Raw genomic sequence first — 19,155 nt, 5'->3', positions numbered from 1 at the left:
GAGACACAGCCTGAATTTCTTGCATTGGTTATATAACAGGTTATAATAATTAAGGCTTACAGAAAAACAACAGTTGTATATAAATTATAATTTATGACAGAACTTAGTCTTATTTAAATCAGGAACCCAAACGACTTTTATTATATAAAATGTTTACAAATATTTAGATATCATTTTGTTTTCAAAAATCAATTTTATAGCTTGGCAATTGGTTCTATAAATAATAAATGCTACGTTCTAACAAAGAAAGTCAAATACCAGCAACTGTCTCTGTACCAGATTTTTAGAGATTTAAAACTTATTTTTAACACCAGAATTAGCACTAGAACTTTAAAGTATTTAATTAGGAAATAAATTGTGAATATTAATAATACAAATAAAAGTAAATGTTGACAATTATTAATACTGAATAATGTTACAAAAAGTACTCAGACTGTTTACCTTTTAGAATTAAGGAAAGTCTGGCTCATTTAGTTCTCTGATTCGAGGTAACAGCCTGTGCCCGTGTAGACTGCATCTCATGCAGCCAGATTTCTTGATTTTACCAGGCATCCAGCAATGGTGTTATGCCTCATGAGGCTTTTTAAAAAATCTGTGAAACAAAGAGGGAAAAGTGTGAAGGGATGTGATGCACACGTAATTATACACATACTCAGAAATCATGCTAGTGATCTAATCCTACTTTTTTCTCAAAATTATGGCATGTTGATTTCTCTCTTTTAAAATTTCCTTCTCTCCAGTCTCACTTATTTTTCTAATGCTATGTTGTGGATTGCTAAAGGTTTAAAAACACCCTACAAGTCAGATCAAGCTTTTTCAATGAAAACTCTAGTAGCATGTTCCAAAGTGTGTGCCAAGGAACAGTTCAATGGTCCAATATGATTGGAAAATTCAATATATTCTGTTCCCATTGTGAAGCATCCCAGTGCTGAATGGTTCATTAGAAGACAATCCTGCAATTGAATTAACTGCTTATCTTCTTCCAACTCTCTTGCCACCCCACTCTAAACTTCTACTAGAAAGCAAAGACTGGGAAATTCTGCTAAAATGCTTAACCATCTCAACCATTAAAACATCAGATTTTTAAACAAAATTATGCCCTTAATAAGCAATCCCTGCCTCTTATTGGTTCAAAGCATTTAAGAAAATATCTGTCTAATCATGGCCTCACACAACAAAGAATGTAAACTTTAGAAAATTAACTCAAGAAAGTCACTAAACAAGCAAATAGCAACAATGACAAACCCTGGGTTGAGCAGGAGCAGGGGTCTGATTTCCAGAACTGACATATTATAAAATGTCCACTTTCAACAAAAAAATTACAAGGCACATAAAGAAACATGAAAGTCTGGCTCATATACAGGAAAAAAGTAGTCAACAAAAGCTATCCCTGAGGAAGCCCAGGCAGTGGACTTAACAAAGACTTTAAGTCAGCTGTTATAACTGTGTTCAAAGAGTTAAAAGTGTAAGAATAATATGTAACCAAATTGAGAATTTCAATGAAAAGATAGAAATTATAAAAAAGAACCAATAAAAATCTGGAATTGAAAGTACAATAACTGAATTGGAAAAACCGACTAGAAGGGCTCAACAGCAGATTCGAACTGACAGAAGAAAGAATCGGTGGAACTGAGGACAGCTCAAATGAAGTCTGAAGAAAAAAAGAAAAAAGAATTAAGGAAAATGAACAAAGCCTCAGGGACCTGTGAGATACCAACAAATGCATAATAGGAGTCATAGAAGAAAAGGATGGGGGAAGAGAGGGGTGGGGAAGAGAAGGAAAAGGGGGAGGGCTGCATAAACATATATGGGGAGAGGGGTAGAAAAAATATTTATATAATGGCGGAAAACTTTCCAAATTGTTTTTTTTTTTTTTTTTTTAAGGAGAGCACAGCTCACAGTGGCCGGCGCAGGGAACAAACCAGCAACCTTGGTGTTATTAGCACCATGCTCTAACCAACTGAGCTAACCAACCACCCGCCAAATTGATTTTAAAAAATTAATCTGCACATCCAGGAGGCTCAATGAGCTCCAATTATGCAAAATGGTATAATAACTTTGGTAAACAGTTTGGCAGTTCTTACAAAGCTAAATGTGTGCTTTTTGATTAAGTCCAGTAATCATGCTCCTACTAGGTACTTATCCAAATTGAAAACATATGTCTATACAAAAACCTGAATGTTTATAATAGCTTTATTTACAATTGCCAAAAAATTGGAAGGAATCAAGATGTCCTTCAATGTACCACAAATTGTAGTACATTCACAACATGGAATATTATTCAGTGATAAAAAGAAATAAGTTATCAAGCCATAACAAGATTTAGAGGAAACTTAAATGCATATAGCTAAGTGAATGAAGCCAATCTAAAAAGGTTACATACTGTATGATTCAACTATATGATATTCTGGAAAAGGAAAAACTACAGAGACAATAAAAAGATCATTGTTTGCCTTGGTGGCAAGAAGGAACAGATGAATAGGTAGAGAACAGGGCATTTTTAGGGCAGTGAAACCATTCAGTATGATGCTGTAATGGTGGTTATAAGATGTTTTGCATTTGTCAAAACCCACAGAGCTGTACAACACAAAGAAACAATGACCCCTCTTAATTATAATTAATAACGATATATCAATATTGTTTCATCAGTTGTGTTATGGGGTATATGGGAATGCTGTACTTTCTGTGCAATTTTTCCATAAGCTTAAAACTGCTCCAAAAATAATCTACTAAAATCTAAAAGAATTCATCTGCACGTTCAAGAAACTCAATTACTTCTAAGGATAATAAACTCAAAGAAATCCACATCTAGATACTTCATAAACTGTTGAAAAACAAAGACTAAGAAAGAATCTTGAAAATGGCAAAAGAAGAGTGATTAAACAAAGGGTCCTAAATATTAATAGCTTCAAATAGAAATAATAGAGACCAGAAGGTAGTGGATAATATATTCAATGGACAGAAAGATAAGTATCCAGAATATATAAAGGATTCTTACAATTCAAAAATAAAAAATACAAATAACACAATTGTGGCACCGGTGGGATTTTTTAAACAAGAAAAGTAGAACTATCCTAAATAGATTTTTTTAAGAATGTGAGTACATAGGAAATCACCCCAAGATTCCTACAGAATATACAGTTCTTAATCAAAAAAGGATCTCACTTCAAAAAAGGCCTAGGTCTTTACCATTCTTACCCACATCCTAAACATCCATCATGCTTTGAAAATGCTTTTTAAAATGTAAAATCGCTAGTCTTAGGTTTTAACAAGATGGATAAGTGTCTAAAGTAAGTAAGTGTGTGAAGTAACAAGTGTATTTTATTAATAATGCTTCGTGTATTTATCACTATGGTGAATAAAGAAGATAAATTATTAACAGAAATTTTATTTAATCAGCCTAACTTCAAGACATAGAACATTCTCTTAACTAAAACTTGGCTAAGAGTTAGGAGAAAGCTGAAAGGGAAATAAGATTTCATAGAGAAAGGATTTCTATGAGGAAATGGGAAGCAAAATGTGCACATACTATACTATTTTAATGGAACTTCAGTTATCAAACATTACTTAGTTTAAGCACACACACAAATAATATTCAAAATATTAAAAAATGAATAACAAAACATGGCAGAGGTTAATATTGCTGGGCTCCATATTCCTTCACATTCAGATTTCAAACAGAACATAGAACACTTGAAGAATGTGGAGTGGGAATAGTCATTGAGGCCAACGACTGAACAGTAAGAACCACTCTAAATAACAAAAGCTCATGAATTCTGAGAGAGTAAGAAAAATATAATTCCCCTACACTAAGTCTTCTTCACCCAGACTCTACTACAGGACTTGGCAACAGTCTTAGCAAGTGTCCTGGAAAAGGTCCCTCACTGATGCCTTTCCTAAACGAGAATTCCCTGTGGATTCCACCATGAACATTTTTAAGTAGAAAAACACAACCTAAGAAGATATGGTGGAAGAAAATAATTCTACCATATAAAGAAAAAAAGGAAAGCCAGTACCTAAAATCAATGGCTCTTAATACAAGTCTTTTTGAAATTAAAACCAAGAAGCACAAGAATACTAAGTTCTATAAAAACCAAAGGTAAACGATGCTTTTTTATAACGCTACTAATAAGGAGAGATAATTAAGGAAGGGGATGAGAAGAAAGTATCAAATGCACCTGAGGGCACTAGAAGTGTTCCAACATAAAATGAACAACTTCAACTGGTCAAGATCAGGCTGCAGTTGAGTACTTAGTGGAGGGGGAGGACAGACAAAATGACATCAGGCAGAGTGAGAGAGGAGGCAGCAAGTAAAATTTGAAAAGCACATGGAGGAAAGGTAACCGGTTAAGTAGACCAAAAAATCCCAGGCTGACAGTAGGGGAAGAAAGAACCAGCTCTATTTATGCTACAGGATCTCCAAAAGTTTCAGGGAAATGGTGGCACAGATACCAGTAAGGGATGAGAGTGTTAAAAAAAAATAATAATAAAAATAAATAAATAAATAAATAAATAAATAAATAAATAAATATTCCCTTCCCCTTGAATATATATATATTTACAAAACAGTAGGATCTCCACTGCAAAACCTGGCAGAGACCCAAAATTTAGTCTGCAGATGCGCTCTAGGCTGGGGCACACCAGGCATATTGGAAAGCAGGGTTCCTAACCAGGAAATGATGGGGCTATGTGAACCCAAGGACAATGAATATTAAGATCTCATTCCCTATTTCCAGGTATCAACTCCCAGAACTTAGACAGCCAAGCCAACACGAGAGTTTATTTACTAGGGAATCCACTCAGGCCAAGACTTAAACATGCTGCTTACATTGGGAGTTCTCCCAAATGTTCAGAGGAAACAAATAGATCGTACACAGGGTGAAGATAACTAATAATATCCTCAGAGAGTTAAGAAAAGATATTCCGTCCAGTCAATCAATAAGTGAGGCAGATTATGTTGTCTGAAAATGGAAAAAACAATACTCCCATCCCACCTACTCTTCTGCAATGTAAACTTGCCACCTCCAATCAAGAACTAGGCAAAATTCCCTTCCCCTTGAATTTGGACAACAGTAGAGTCTGGCAGAAGTGACACTACGTGGCCACCAAGGCCACATCAAGTAAAAACCATGCAGCTGCCACCTGGTTATCTTGAAAATGTGCTCTTCAGAAACTCCATTTAAAAACAAGCATCCATGTTGTAAAGAATCAGCTTCCATGTTGTAAGAAGCTACATGGAGAGACTATGCATTGGTACCCAAGTCAAGAGTTGAACCCACTCTTCAATTCATCCCAGCCCAAGGGCCTGATATGTAAGTGAAAAGGCACCAGAGGAATCTAGCCCCTAGTCACTCAATCTTACGAAATTTCTGACCCATAGAATGTGTGCTAAAAATAAAATAGAAAACTTTATGTCACTACATATGGGACGGTTTGCCTTATAGCAATGACTAGAACAAACAGGAAACCACATAAAACAGAATACTTAGCAAATAAAAAAGCTCTTAAAAATGAATGCCATGATAGCAAAAATTGAAAACCTCAATAGAAGCATAAAGTTGAGTAAAACTTTCAGGGAGTGAAGCAAATAGGCAAACTAACTGATGAAAAAATTAGAGAAAAAAATATAGAAATTTTAGAGAACCAGACTAGAAGACCCACCATCTGATAATAGGACCTCCAGAAAAAGAAAATTAAAAAATGAAAGGAAGTCATTAATTAAATAATTCAAGACTCTTTCTCAAAATGAAGGAATGGTTTTCAGCTTGAACAGTCCCTTGGAATACTAGCACAATGAATGAAAACAGACCCACAGCAAGACACATTCATTAATCATGAAATGTCCGAACATTGGAAAAAAGAAGGATTCCAGAGAGGGGGAAAAATAAGCCACATAAAACGTATGCGGAAGCAGAAAATGCCTTCACGTTTCATAAAAACCAACCACAAAAGCCAGATGATTGTTGGGCAGTGCCTTCAAAGTGCTGAAGGAAACTGAATTTCAGAAAAGAATTCTTAGAACCAGATGAACTACTAAATAAATCAGGGTAAAATAAAAACATTTTATACTTTAAGACAGGTGAAATCTCAAAATATTTACCTTTATGCACCCTTTCTCAGGACACTCTAGAGGATGAGCTTCATCAAAACTAAAGCATAAGCCAAGAGAGAGGAAAACCTTAGAATCAAAAAGGGTATCTAACATAAGTCGGAAGAAAAGGAAATCCCAGGACAACAGTAAAGGAACATCCTAGGCTGTATAACAGGCCAGCAGACAACCATAGCAGGCTGGGGCAGATCAGAAGGTCCTGGGAGAGATGTCTCCAAGAATATGAGACTGATAGAATAACTGATGGGAATAAACATATGGAAACCCGATTTAACAACTGGCAGAGTCTGGGGGGAATTTATAATAACTACATTGAAAACAAAGCAAATGAAGGGGGTTGGAGAGATAATTATTGACTCCAAAGAAATGAGTCATGCAATGAAGAAAAAAAAAGCAATCAGAGTATACTGCGGGGCTTAGCTCTGAAGAACATCAGTCTTAATAATGTAAACACTATTCTTCCAATCAAGATTCAATAAACTACATCAGGGGCACAGAGCAATGGGAAAGATGGATGTGCAAAGAAAGAGGTTGTACACTTTCCCCAGCATCACATAACTGACCATTGTGGCTTTGGAATTACATTGCTGCTCCACGCCAAAGGCCTCTTTCTAATTTTAGTCCCCCACGTCTCATCTTCAACAGCTCAAAATGGTAAGGATCAGACAGAAAATGTAAAGTGGAGGAAAAGGGTACAATTCAGTGCAAGATTGGTTTCAGTGCTAAATAGATGAGGAGGTACATGTAAAGAAATCCAAAAACCACTGATTATGAAATCTAGATTTCAGCTTGGAATAAGTAAGAGACATTACAAGCCTTTACAATGTAAAAGATAAGTGTAGTGGTATTTCAAAATTAAAATCTACTGTATATGACTAGCACATGCCTCCGTATTTTAAAGTGAACCAATTCTAAGAGATGATATTCATCCCAATCACACACTTACTAGTTTAAGTTAATTTAGGAAGTATCACTATATAAAGAAGAAAATGAAAAAAGAAATTTGAAGAAATGAGCTACATGTGGCTTGGGTTATATTTTCCTTAATTCCTTTTTTAATAATAAAAAGAAAGGCAAAGGAGGAAAAGGGAGGCAGAGGGGAATAATATGTATTTTATTATAAATTAGTATGACATAACATATTCAGAACTTGAAGTAAAGGGTCTAACATATTTACGTGACTATACACATACATACGTGCATACCTCTAAGAATAATCAGGATTGTCCTGTTCAGCCTCTAATTACATCTGAGACTCCTAGACAAGAAGCAAGATAAGAAGGGCTCTGCATGGGTTAGCTTTGTTAACCTTATTTGTTAAGCTTAAAGCTGACAGATATACTGTCAACTTAAAAGAAAGGAGAATTCAAAAAAGTAAACTCTTTTCTTCGCAACGATTTCCACCAAAGTTATTCTGGTTTAAGTCCAAACAAAAATATTAGAGATAAGAATAATTCTACCTATTGCCTTTTACCATTTTTAGAAGTAGTGGCAAAACTCTTTCTTAAAAAAGTACATATGCACACACAAGTATATGTACACATCTGTGTGTCTGCACAGGTATGCATAAACAAATAGCTTGATGGATGAATCGGGATCCATCAGCTATTGCCCTTCTGTAGTAGGAAGCATGGTCTACATTAGGTCAATTGCCTCTCATCCCACTAAATACTCCTCCAGGGCTCAATTTCACTGACTCTCCAAGGACTATTTTTCTGTGGCCCAAAGGCTGCCATGAGTGGATTGAAATACCCACTATTGTGATTGAAGCCAAAGCCATCAACTATCTCAGAAAATTGTGACTCAAGCAAGGGTGCCCAAATGCCAACCCAAAGCAGGCCAAGGGAAGGAGCAGGAAGCAGCTAAAATGCAAGGCAATCACTTCTCATTCAGGGTGGAATTCTTTCCACCATCTGCGTCTCCATGGCCTCACCTGATCTGGGGGTACCTAGTCTCTGCTCCCACCCACAGGCTTGCCCTACCAGGAGGGTGGTCTCTGCAGCCTGGCTGCTGCCTGTGACTTACTGCAGTAAGCTATGTAGCATTTCTGCGGTCTCACATTGAAATAAACTCCTGAGACCCCAACCATGCCTGCCCCTCCAGACTGGCCAGGAAAAGTTCTTGGGGTCCCCATAACTTAGCATCATGAATAAAAGCACCAGACTCTACAGTGTAGGCTGTTATCTCCCAGAACTCATCCCAGAGTTTTCTTGAGCTCCAGCCAAGGAAACATAGGCCATAGGGGACCTTCTATAATCAGCTGTAGACCATGTTTCCTGTGCCCCTTCGAAAAGGGGACTTCCTACATGACGTAAGATATTATAACTAAACCAAATGATGTGATGAAGGGAGAGGAGGGCCCAAATCACATCTTCCTTCTCCAGACCCCCACATCCCAGAGCCAGGAACTGAATGTGGCACAGATAATGACTCAATTATGTTTGTTGAATGATAAAATCCCTTTCTATGTTCCTCTGCTAAACATTTAACATCTATCCTCTCTCCCTTTTATATGTTAGAGAAGACTTCTGTTTCCGGTTCTCTATATTTACAACAAGGACTAGCTTATTTAGAGAGTACATCTAAAAGTATGATCTGTTTAAAGATGAAATGATAAGTGATTTTTTTTTTTAAGCCCAAGCCCCTGAAACACAAATAATATAATTGAAGAAATGGCATCAAAAATTTGAAAGGTGGAAGGGGTGAATGGGAACTGCCTTGGCAATCTCAGAAAGCTAAATCTTAAAGCAAGCAGTGGGGACAGCTGAGACAATCCAATTTATAGCACAAAATTACAAACCCAAAGTACAGCTTCCACCCCCTCCCCCTTAACAGCAATCACCACCCTTTCTCCAAAGGCTCTGAAATTGGCAGCACAATTCCTCTGGAAGCAATGGTGAAATGAAGTTAACAATTAATGACAGCTTGAAAAATCTATTTAAGAGGCAATTAAAATGACCAGGTCCCTCCCCGTATTCATCATAACCCAGTGTATACCCTTCTTAGCCCCAGTAGAAGACTCTGGAAAATGTAAAACAGAGGGTATATGGCCTGGAAAGCGCAAGTCACAGTTGAGAGTAGCAGTACTGGGCTGAAAACAAGGTAATTGAATCAAACTTCCTTATTTCAGAATATTGGTAGGAGGCGTATACCTTCCAGGTTTATGCCTCAGAGAACAGAGAACTACCTGATATCCAAGAAAAGCTCATGACCCAAAAGAGATGAAAACAAACAGAAAATAAAAAACTAGGGTATCAGTTAACGATTTCTGTATAACCAACCACAATCCTTAGTGACTTAAAACAACATGGATTTCTCACTACTTTAAGTGTTGATTGGGGAGTACTTCTGGTTTTCCCTAGGCTCAGCTAGGCAGCTGCATTTACATGGAAGACTGTCAGTTGAAAGGTTCAGTATGGCTTGCTCATGTCTGCACATGGTACTAGATGACAGCTGGGTGTCTCTCATTGTCCAATAGGCTAGACTTGCTTCTTTACATGACAGCCTTGGGCAGAGTTCCAAGAGAACAAATGCAGCAGCTCCAAAGCCTTAGAAGGCCTAAGCTCTAGAAAATGCACATCACTTCTGTCACATTCTATTAGAGAAAGTCACCAGGCCTGCCATGATTCAAAAGGAACTAAGGTTCTACCTCTGGATGGGAAGAGAAGCAAAATCTTTACAAAATATTGTGAAGGTGCATTTATACTACAATGGGAAGATTTGTACCCATTAGATTTTCTATCAAATGGAGAAATTAAGGTCATGTAAAGAGATGAAAATTTCAACAACAGAACCCTAATATTATCTGCAGAGACGTAAGAGAAACTATTACAGCCACGAAACACGAATAGGCTATGAAAAAGGAATAAAGAACAAAAATGAGCTTCTAAAGATCAAAAATATGATAACTAAAATGAGAAAACTCAATTGAAAAATTAGAAATTAAAGTTGTTAAAAGCTCCAAGAAAGGAGAGCAACAAGGCAAATAATGGAAAATTGGAAAATTAGAGGATTAATACAGGAGACCCAATATGCAAATAACAAGGGGTTCTACAGAGAAAGAAGAAAGTGAAGGGGAGAAATTCAAAGAAAGACTTGATGGAAATGAAGAACACAGGTTTTACCAGATTGAAAGATCCTTATCGGTGTCTATCACAATAGATTAAAAACAGCCCTAACCAATGAGATACCTCATGATGTTTCAGAACACAGAGAAAAAGAAGAACCTACAAGCATTCAAGAGGTAATGTTAATAAATTCAAAGAATCAAGAATTTGAAAAGGCATTGGACTTCTTAAGAGCAACACTGGAAGCTAGAATAAAATAGTTCAATAAAATAGAATAAAGTTTATCATTTATCCCCTTTCTCTTTTGAATGCCAAAGAATTCAAAATTGAGTTTAAAATTTCAAGGCTAAACTATTTCAAACTAAAATTCTAAATTACCTGCCAGGCTACTGGTCAAATGTGATATAAAATAAAGACTCATACATGTGAAATCACATGCATCTTTTCTCAGCAAACAACTGAAAGAAGCATGGTTCCAAAAAATGAAGTACACCAGTAACTGTAAAAAGCAGTAACAACAACAACACCATTTTGGAATGCTCAGTAAGCTCTAGGAACTCTTATAAGTGATTTACATAAATTAACTCACAGAATATTCATGATAACTCTACACAAAAGGTACTATTTCTCCAGATAAGGAAATGGAGGCATAAGAAGGTTAAATAACTACCAAGGTCACATAGCTCGTAAGTGGAAGAGCTAATATTCAAACCTACACAATCCAGCTCCCATGTTTGTGCTGACGCTCTATCTATCAAGAAAAAGACAAGAACAAATAATCAAGAGATTATTGTAAAAGAGAGGCAATAGAAATCCCCAGGATTATGAGGAAAAGAGATCCCAGGATATGTACGGGTCTTAGGAAGAAACCAGTCTTAACTGAACCAAGTCAAATGACTATAGAAGATATTTCTTTAAGACAAAATCGACAGAACCCCTGTGGTAAAGGAAGAGGTTTTAATATCTACGGTAGAGGTCAGAGTTGAATTAGTAAAATATACACAATAAGCAAAAAATATGAAAATAAGACATCATCTCCAGAGAAAACAAAAAAAGTACAACAAAAGAAACCATAGTATCCTATTATAGTTCAGCTTCTACATGGTCATAAAAATATAAACATTGAGTTGTGGTCTAACAAACCTTATGATAATATACAGAGGCTCTCAAGACTATGTTCATAATATTAGGATATCATTGACCTTTTTCACTCCCATTTTCTTACAAGTATACAATGTACTTTTCCAGAGTTACATGATCTGTGATTTCTCAACAGAATGAGTGCAGAAGCAAGTCTTTTCTAGTAAGCTGTTTTCTGTTAAGCCAAACATTAAAGAGATTTGCAATACAAACCATTGCTACCTTTCTCACTAATTTCTATGAAAGTGTTTTTCATTAAAAAAATATTATGTTAATATGTAAAAACTTATAGTTGTTTTCACATAAACAACATTTACTTCTTTTCTGTTTGACTTCTAACAGGATAAATACTGATCAATATATCCCACATAAACCAAAGCTCTTTATGAGCTTCAATAATCTTTAAGATTGTAAAGGATGCTGAAAACAAAATTTTCAGAACCAATGACTGTGGGAATGGGAAAAAGACTGGGAAGTGAGTACATGGGGGAAGGGGTTTGGAGATAAAAGAGAATTAAATCCTCTTTAATAGTAGAAAGTCAATAGGAAGAATCTAAAACTGAAAAATCTAGGAACCGTATAAGCATGTTATTTAGAAATATGGACATACACACTCAAAGAAATCTGTAAAAACTTGTAAATGGTTGTTCTAGGGATATGCGATTCAGTGTGGTAGCCACCAGTCATATGTGGCTATTGCACACTTGAAATGTAGGTAGCCTGACTCAGGAAATGGGTTTTTTAAGTTTTATTTTAATGAATTTAAATTAAATTTTAAAAATTGAAGCAGTGTAAAGGTCTTTATAGTAAACACAACTTTATTCTTTTGATAGGAGTCCATGTTACTTTAATGGCTGCACTGGGTTAGATATTAATGTTGTTTACATGTATTGGTACACAGGTGTCATTTTAATACCTCAATACTGTTTTTATACTGTTTATGCTGTATACTGTATTACAAAATTTTGAATATACTGGGTTAAATATAATATTAAAGTTAATTTTATATGTTTCTTTAATACTCTGTACCTAATTTTTTAAGTTAGATGAAATTAAGTAAAACGAAATTTCATCTGTGTTATCATATACAAAGAAAAAAGGGGAAAGTCTGCATGTCTGAATTAAATGGCATGAAAACTTCTATACAAGTTTTTTTCATTTATTCATTATACTACTTTGGGACAAATTGTCACTTACATAATTACCTCTCGCATTTCATTCATTACTGGACATCGTATTTATTTTTTTCTGTTCCTGACACTTTCTTCCCTTGACACACAACCAGAGACACAAGCAGCTTATAGCCTGAGAAAGACACTGAAACCTACTACTTCTGCCTACAGATTTGGCAGAAGAGATCAAATACAAAATATTCCCCATTTTATACCACAGAGTGGAAGGCTGAAAGTCCATCCAGAGGAAAAGAAAGGATCTAAGAAGCCTTCTTCAGTCACAACTGACCAGATTCTTTTAAAAGTGGTAGGATCTGGATACTAGGAAACAGGAGAGAAATGAATCCTCTCCTTTTATACTTGCTTAGGAAGTGGAAGCCTGAAGCAAAGGAAGCCTGAAACGAAGAAATTGTGATGTGCAAAGAAAAGCAGTTTTAAAAAGGGGAAGGCGAGTAAGACATAATTACAGATAATATTTGCCACTCAGTTTCCATCACCCTAAAGACCTCCTTCCCCATTGTATTATGGCACAAAGTCTATTTCTCAAAATGTCAAACTACCACAATGAATAAATTTCTAAGCACATCTGTGGAAACAAGGGCAAGATTTCAGAAAAAGAAATCAGAAGAGAGATGATAAGCATGGGACACACACATAACAAATGATTAAAATGCTCACTCATAATAAAGAGCCCATCTGAGAAATCGCCTGATAGGCTGTAGAAAAGTTCTGCACAGAAGCAGCAGTGGTTGTGGCCTGGCTCTAGGGTCAACTCTGTCCTCCCCTGGGATGGCCCCTCATTAATAAAATAAGCTTTGCTTAGTAATAATGAAAATGCCCAGACCTTCCCCAGAAAGGAAACTGGGGAAAACCAAGACACTGTTTTAGAAATTTCCTTTGCAGATATAAGGCAAACAGTAAGTACAGGAGACCACAGAGACTAGGCTTCATTTGTTGTTTGACCTCTGAATGCCTTTTCCTTATCCACCCTTCACACACACACACACACACACACACACACACACACACACCACACTTTGAATGTTTGAGCCTAAAGACCCATGTTCTTCATTCTTCATCTTGATCTTTTTTGAAATATCCAATGATTGCTTGAAAGGGTGAAAGAAGACCCAATAACTGGATAACTGGTCTGGGTTAGTCCTTTTCCCAAGAACCCAGAGATAATATATTAATAGACTCAAAAAAGAAAAGAAGAAAATGGGATGAGGTCATCAGCAGGGCCAGACACGAAGCATTAGAATGAACTTGCTGAGGGCCTCCCTTTCCCAGGACCATCTCTCTGTTCCATCAAGTTGTCTGTGTCCTTTGACCACCAGTGGGGCCTGTGACTGAAGAAGCAGGGCTTGAAGACACTGGCTCCAGCTCAGTATTAAGGCAAAGATGGAAACGAAGAAATGCAGGGCTAGAGCAGCTCAGCTCAAACAGGATTCTATGATCATGTGTCCTTAAAACTTAATATTTGTGTTTTCCACAACAAGATAAAAGTCCCACTGTCTCTCTACTATTAGCATTAGTGCTTTTTCAATATCCTTCAGCCACCTTCCCTTTAAAATAAAATGTAGTGCTAGAAATATATATATGAATTTACCCCTACCAGTTTTATACACTCCCTTGAAAGTCAAAAGAATGCCCAAGATTGTACTGAAATATCAGAATTAAGTGATATACATATGCAATGGATTATTTAGCCTTAAAAAGGAATGAAATTCTGATACATGCTATAACACAGATAAACTGAAAGCATTATGCCAAGTGAAATAAACCAGTCACAAAAACACAAACACTGTATGATTCCACTGATATGAGGTACCTAGAGTAATCAAATTCATAGAAACAGAAAGTAGAATATCAGTCACCAGAGTCTGGGGGCAGAGAGGGGAAGGTTATTGTTTAATGAGTACAGAGATTCCAGGATAAAAAGTTCTGGAATGCAGAGTGACACAACATTGGGAATAATGACACAGTTTTAACCTCGAGGGCTATTATTTTTTTAACCTTTGTTCTGATTTGAAAAAAGATGTAGCTGGCTTACTTCACTAGACACCTCCGGAGTTGGTGAATACAGTTAGACAGTGTTACTTAGAAGCTTTTTAAGAGAAGATGGACATTAAAATAATTAGGAGAGTATGGAAAGGTGTGACCCCAGGTTGTCTGAAATGCCCCCCCCCCCCAATAAAAAGGATCTTTGCGAGTTTAGCGTCATGAAAAATTTGGGAATAAAGAACAATGGTCACATGACTGCATCCCTCTCAAAGACCAGGGTGTTTCCTGTTGCCTGCATGGCTCTATCCTGTTTTATTCTTTTACTTTAAAGTATGAGTAATGGCTAAACCAACTTTGGAATGAGAAAAATCCTGTCCTCTAAGGCAATGGAGTTCATTTGCAGATGCTGACCTTGACAGACTTGAACAGGAATACCTATATTTATTTAAGTACACACACACAGATAGCTGTTTTGTTTTGTTTTTAAGGAATCTTCAAACTCATTATCACTGCAGGCCAAAATTAAGTATAAAAAGTTCCCATTGTTCACTTCAAAATTCCAGACTGAAGAGTAATAAACTTTTTTTTCCTTTCCTTTACAAAATTTTTATCCAATACTAAGTAGTTTATAACACAGAATGGAGCATCATAGTTTTATGGAAACAAAATTTTACATGTGAAAAGTACTTTAAACTTCATTTTGTCCACTCAGGTTTAAAGATGAGGACACTAGGGCTCAGAAGTTACATGGTTGGCAAGGCCAAAAGTCAAGAACAAATCTTTAGCAGAGACATTTTTATTTTATTTTATTAGTTTCAGGTGCACAAGACAAAGCAAAACTTAGACGTTTATCATTTATATCCCTCACACTGTGTGAACCCCCCTCCCCCCATCCACTATCCCTCTGTACAATCCCCAAATTAATTTCCAAACCCCCATGACCATCTTGTGGTTACCGACTATTTTTCAAAACCTCTCACCTTCCCCTTATCCCCACCCCCCGCCCCTCTAGCAACCCTCTGTTTTTCCTCCATGTTTCCAAAACTGTCTCTGATTAGTTCATTCACTTATTCTTTTCTTTAGATTCCGCATATAAGTGAGATCATATGGTATTTGTCTTTCTCTTTCTGACTTATTTCACTTAACATAATGTTCTCTAGGTCCATCCATGTTGTTGCAAATGGTAAGATTTCTTTCTTCTTTATGGCTGCGTAATACTCCATTGTATAAATGTACCACAGTTTCTTAATCCAGTCATCTACTGATGGGCATTTCGGTTGTTTCCAGGTCTTGGCTATTGTGTATAGTGCTGCAATAAACATAGGAGTGCATAAAGATTTTTGAATTGGAGTTTTGGATTTCTCCGGATAGATACCTAGGAGTGGGATTGCTGGATCATAAGGTAGTTCCATTTTCAGATTTTTGAGATACCTCCAAACTGTTTTCCATAGTGGCTGCACCAATCTGCATTCCCACCAACAGTGCACCAGCGTTCCCTTTTCTCCACATCCACGCCAGCACTTGTTGTTTGTTGATTTATTGATGATAGCCATCCTGACTGGGGTGAGGTGGTATCTCATTGTGGTTTTTATTTGCATTTCTCTAATGGTTAGTGAGGTTGAACATTTCTTCATATGTCTGTTTGCCATCTGTGTGTCCTTTTTAGAAAAATGTCTCTTCATGTCCTCTGCCCATTTTTTAATTGGGTTGTTTGTTTTTTTGGAGTTGAGTGAGTTTTTTATAAATTTGTGATATTAACCCCTTATCAGATATATCATTGGCAAATATCTTTTCCCAATCAGTAGGATCCCTTTTTGTTTTATTGATGGTTTCCTTTGCTGTGAAAAAGCTTTTTAGTTTGATGTAATCCCACATGTTTATTTTTTCTCTTACTTCCCTCGCGCGAGGGGATATATCAGTAAAAATCTTACTCCGGGTAATGTCTGTGAAGTTTCTTCCTATATTTTCTTCTAGGAATTTTATGGTTTCAGATCTTACATTTAAATCTTTAAGCCATTTTGAATTTATTTTTGTATGTGGTGTAAGGAGGTGATCCAGCTTCATCTTTTTGCATGTGTCTGTCCAAGTTTCCCAGCACCATTTATTGAATAGACTGTCTTTACCCCACCGTACATTCTTGCTTCCATTGTCATAGATTAAATGGCCATATAGGCATGGATTTATTTCTGGACTCTCTATTCTGTTCCATTGATCTATGGGTCTGTTTTTATGCCAGTACCATGCTGTTTTGATTACTGTAGCCTTGTAGTATAATTTGAAGTCAGGTATTGTTATACCTCCCACTTTGTTCTTATTTCTCAAGATTGTTGAAGATATCCGGGGTCTTTTGTTATCCCATATAAATTTTAGGATTATATGTTCTATTTCTGTGAAAAATGTCGTTGGTAGTTTGATAGGAATTGCGTTGAATATGTATATTGCCTTAGGCAGTATGGACATTTTAACTATATTAATTCTTCCTATCCATGAACATGGTATGTGTTTCCATCTATTTGTATCTTCTTTCATTTCTTTCTTCAGTGTCTTATAATTTTCTGAGTACAGATCTTTTACTTCTTTGGTTAAATTTATTCCCAGGTATTTTATAGTCTTTGGAGCAATTGTAAATGGAATTGCTTTTTAATTTCTCCTTCTGATGTTTTATTATTGGTATATACAAATGCAACTGATTTCTGAATATTAATTTTGTATCCTGCTACTTTACTAAATTCATCTATCAGCTCTAATAGTTTCTTGGTGGAGTCTTTAGGGTTCTCTAAATATAGTATCATATCATCTGCATATAATGACAGTTTTACTTCCTCCTTACCGATTTGGATGCCTTTTATTTCTTTTTCTTGTCTGATTGCTGTGGCTAGAACTTCCAGCACTATGTTGAATAGAAGTGGAGAAAGTGGGCAACCTTGCCTTGTTCCTGATTTTAAGGGAATGGTTTTAGCTTTTCCCCATTGAGTATGATGTTAGCTGTGGGTCTATCATATATGGCCTTTATTATGTTGAGATATGATCCTCTATTCCCACTTTCTTAAGGGTTTTTATCATGAATGGCTGCTGAATTTTATCAAATGCTTTTCTCCGCATCAATTGATATGATCATATGATTTTTATTTTTCATTTTGTTAATGTGGTGTATCACATTAATTGATTTGCAGATGTTGAACCACCCTTGCATACCAGGGATGAATCCCACTTGATCATGGTGTATGATCTTTTTAATGTATTGCTGATTTCTGTTTGCTAGTATTTTGTTGAGGATTTTTGCATCTATGTTCATTAGCGATATCGGCCTGTAGTTTTCTTTTTTTGTGGTGTCTTTGTCTGATTTTGGGATCAGGGTGATAGTGGCTTCGTAAAAAGTGTTTGGGAGTCTTCCTTCCCTCTGGATTTTTTGGAAGAGTTTGAGGAGAATAGGTGACAATTCTTTTTTGAACGTTCTGTAAAATTCACCTGTAAAGCCATCTGGTCCAGGGCTTTTGTTTGTTGGGAGATTGTTGATTACTGATTCAATTTCCTTGGTGGTAATCAGTCTATTCAGGTTTTCTGTCTCTTCTTGAGTTAGCCTTGGAAGGTTGTATGCATCTAGGAAATTGTCCATTTCTTCCAGGTTGTCAAATTTGTTGGCATACAGTTGCTCATAGTAATTTCTTAAAATTTTTTGTAAGCAGAGACATCTTAACAGCAGTCCTGGTTCAGTCCCACGGGCTTATCACATAGCCCATACATCCTGGGTGTGCTGAACAATGCCAATGTTAAATGCTCTAGCCTCCTAAATGCTTCCTGGGTCCCAGAAATTCTAATTCCAAATACTAGATTCCCTCATTTTTATAGAAAGTTCTGAAATTCCAGGTCATACCATATGTCTAGATTATGGGCTTGCTAAAAGTGATTGTCAGAGGAAATATTCTCATTTCATACGACATAATATAAGGCTAGCCATTACCAAGAAAGAGAAATGTTCTTTTTGCCTGACTTCCTTCAACTTGTTAAAATCCAGCTCAACCTTAGACATGGTCCCTTTCCTGAACCACAGTGATTGCCCCGTCTTTAAAATCCAACCTCATTTACTACTGGAAGCCTCTGAACAAACCAAAAATGTGAGGTCAAACAGAATTGAGTACAGTTGACCCATGAACAACACAGGGATTAGGGGTACTGACCCCCACACAGTTGAACATCCGCATATAACTTTTGACTTCCCCAAAACTTAAAGTCTACTGTTGACTGGAAGCCTTACCAATAACATACAGTCAACACATATTTTGTATGTTATATCTTTTATATACTGTATTCTTATAATAAAGGAAGCTTAGAGAAAATGTTATCAAAAGCCTAAGAGAAAATACATTAACAGTACTGTATGTATTTATTGAAAACATCCCCATATAAGTGAACCCACGCAGTTCAAACCCATGTTGTTTAAGGATAGACTGTATAAATCCTAACTATGCCAGATCCTAAAGTGTGGCTTCAGCAGGCTGCCTAACCTCTCTGGGCCTTAGTTTCCTCATCTGAAAAGTGGAGCTCAGAATTATCTTGATTTGGTTGGTGTTGATTAAAAAACTTATAAAGCCCCTAGCAGGGTGATTGGTACATAGCAGTTGTTCAATGATCATGAGTTATCACCACCATCTCACTATTTCTG

At 36.3% G+C, this 19,155-nt stretch overlaps 1 protein-coding gene across 2 annotated transcripts in view; it reads right to left on the bottom strand.

The window, feature by feature from the left end:
* The window catches only part of GCNT1 (glucosaminyl (N-acetyl) transferase 1), a 36,335-nt gene that overhangs the window by 5,287 nt on the left and 11,893 nt on the right, over window positions 1–19,155 (bottom strand). For both annotated transcript variants that reach the window (XM_019736710.2, XM_074330574.1), the window contains one exon: window positions 442–592. The gene's annotated coding sequence lies outside the window, so the exon portion shown is untranslated. The remainder of the gene's footprint in view (window positions 1–441; window positions 593–19,155) is intronic.

The sequence above is a fragment of the Rhinolophus sinicus genome, linkage group LG04, assembly GCF_036562045.2.
Source record: "Rhinolophus sinicus isolate RSC01 linkage group LG04, ASM3656204v1, whole genome shotgun sequence".
Lineage (NCBI taxonomy): Eukaryota > Metazoa > Chordata > Mammalia > Chiroptera > Rhinolophidae > Rhinolophus > Rhinolophus sinicus.
This window is presented reverse-complemented; position numbering and strand designations above follow the sequence as displayed.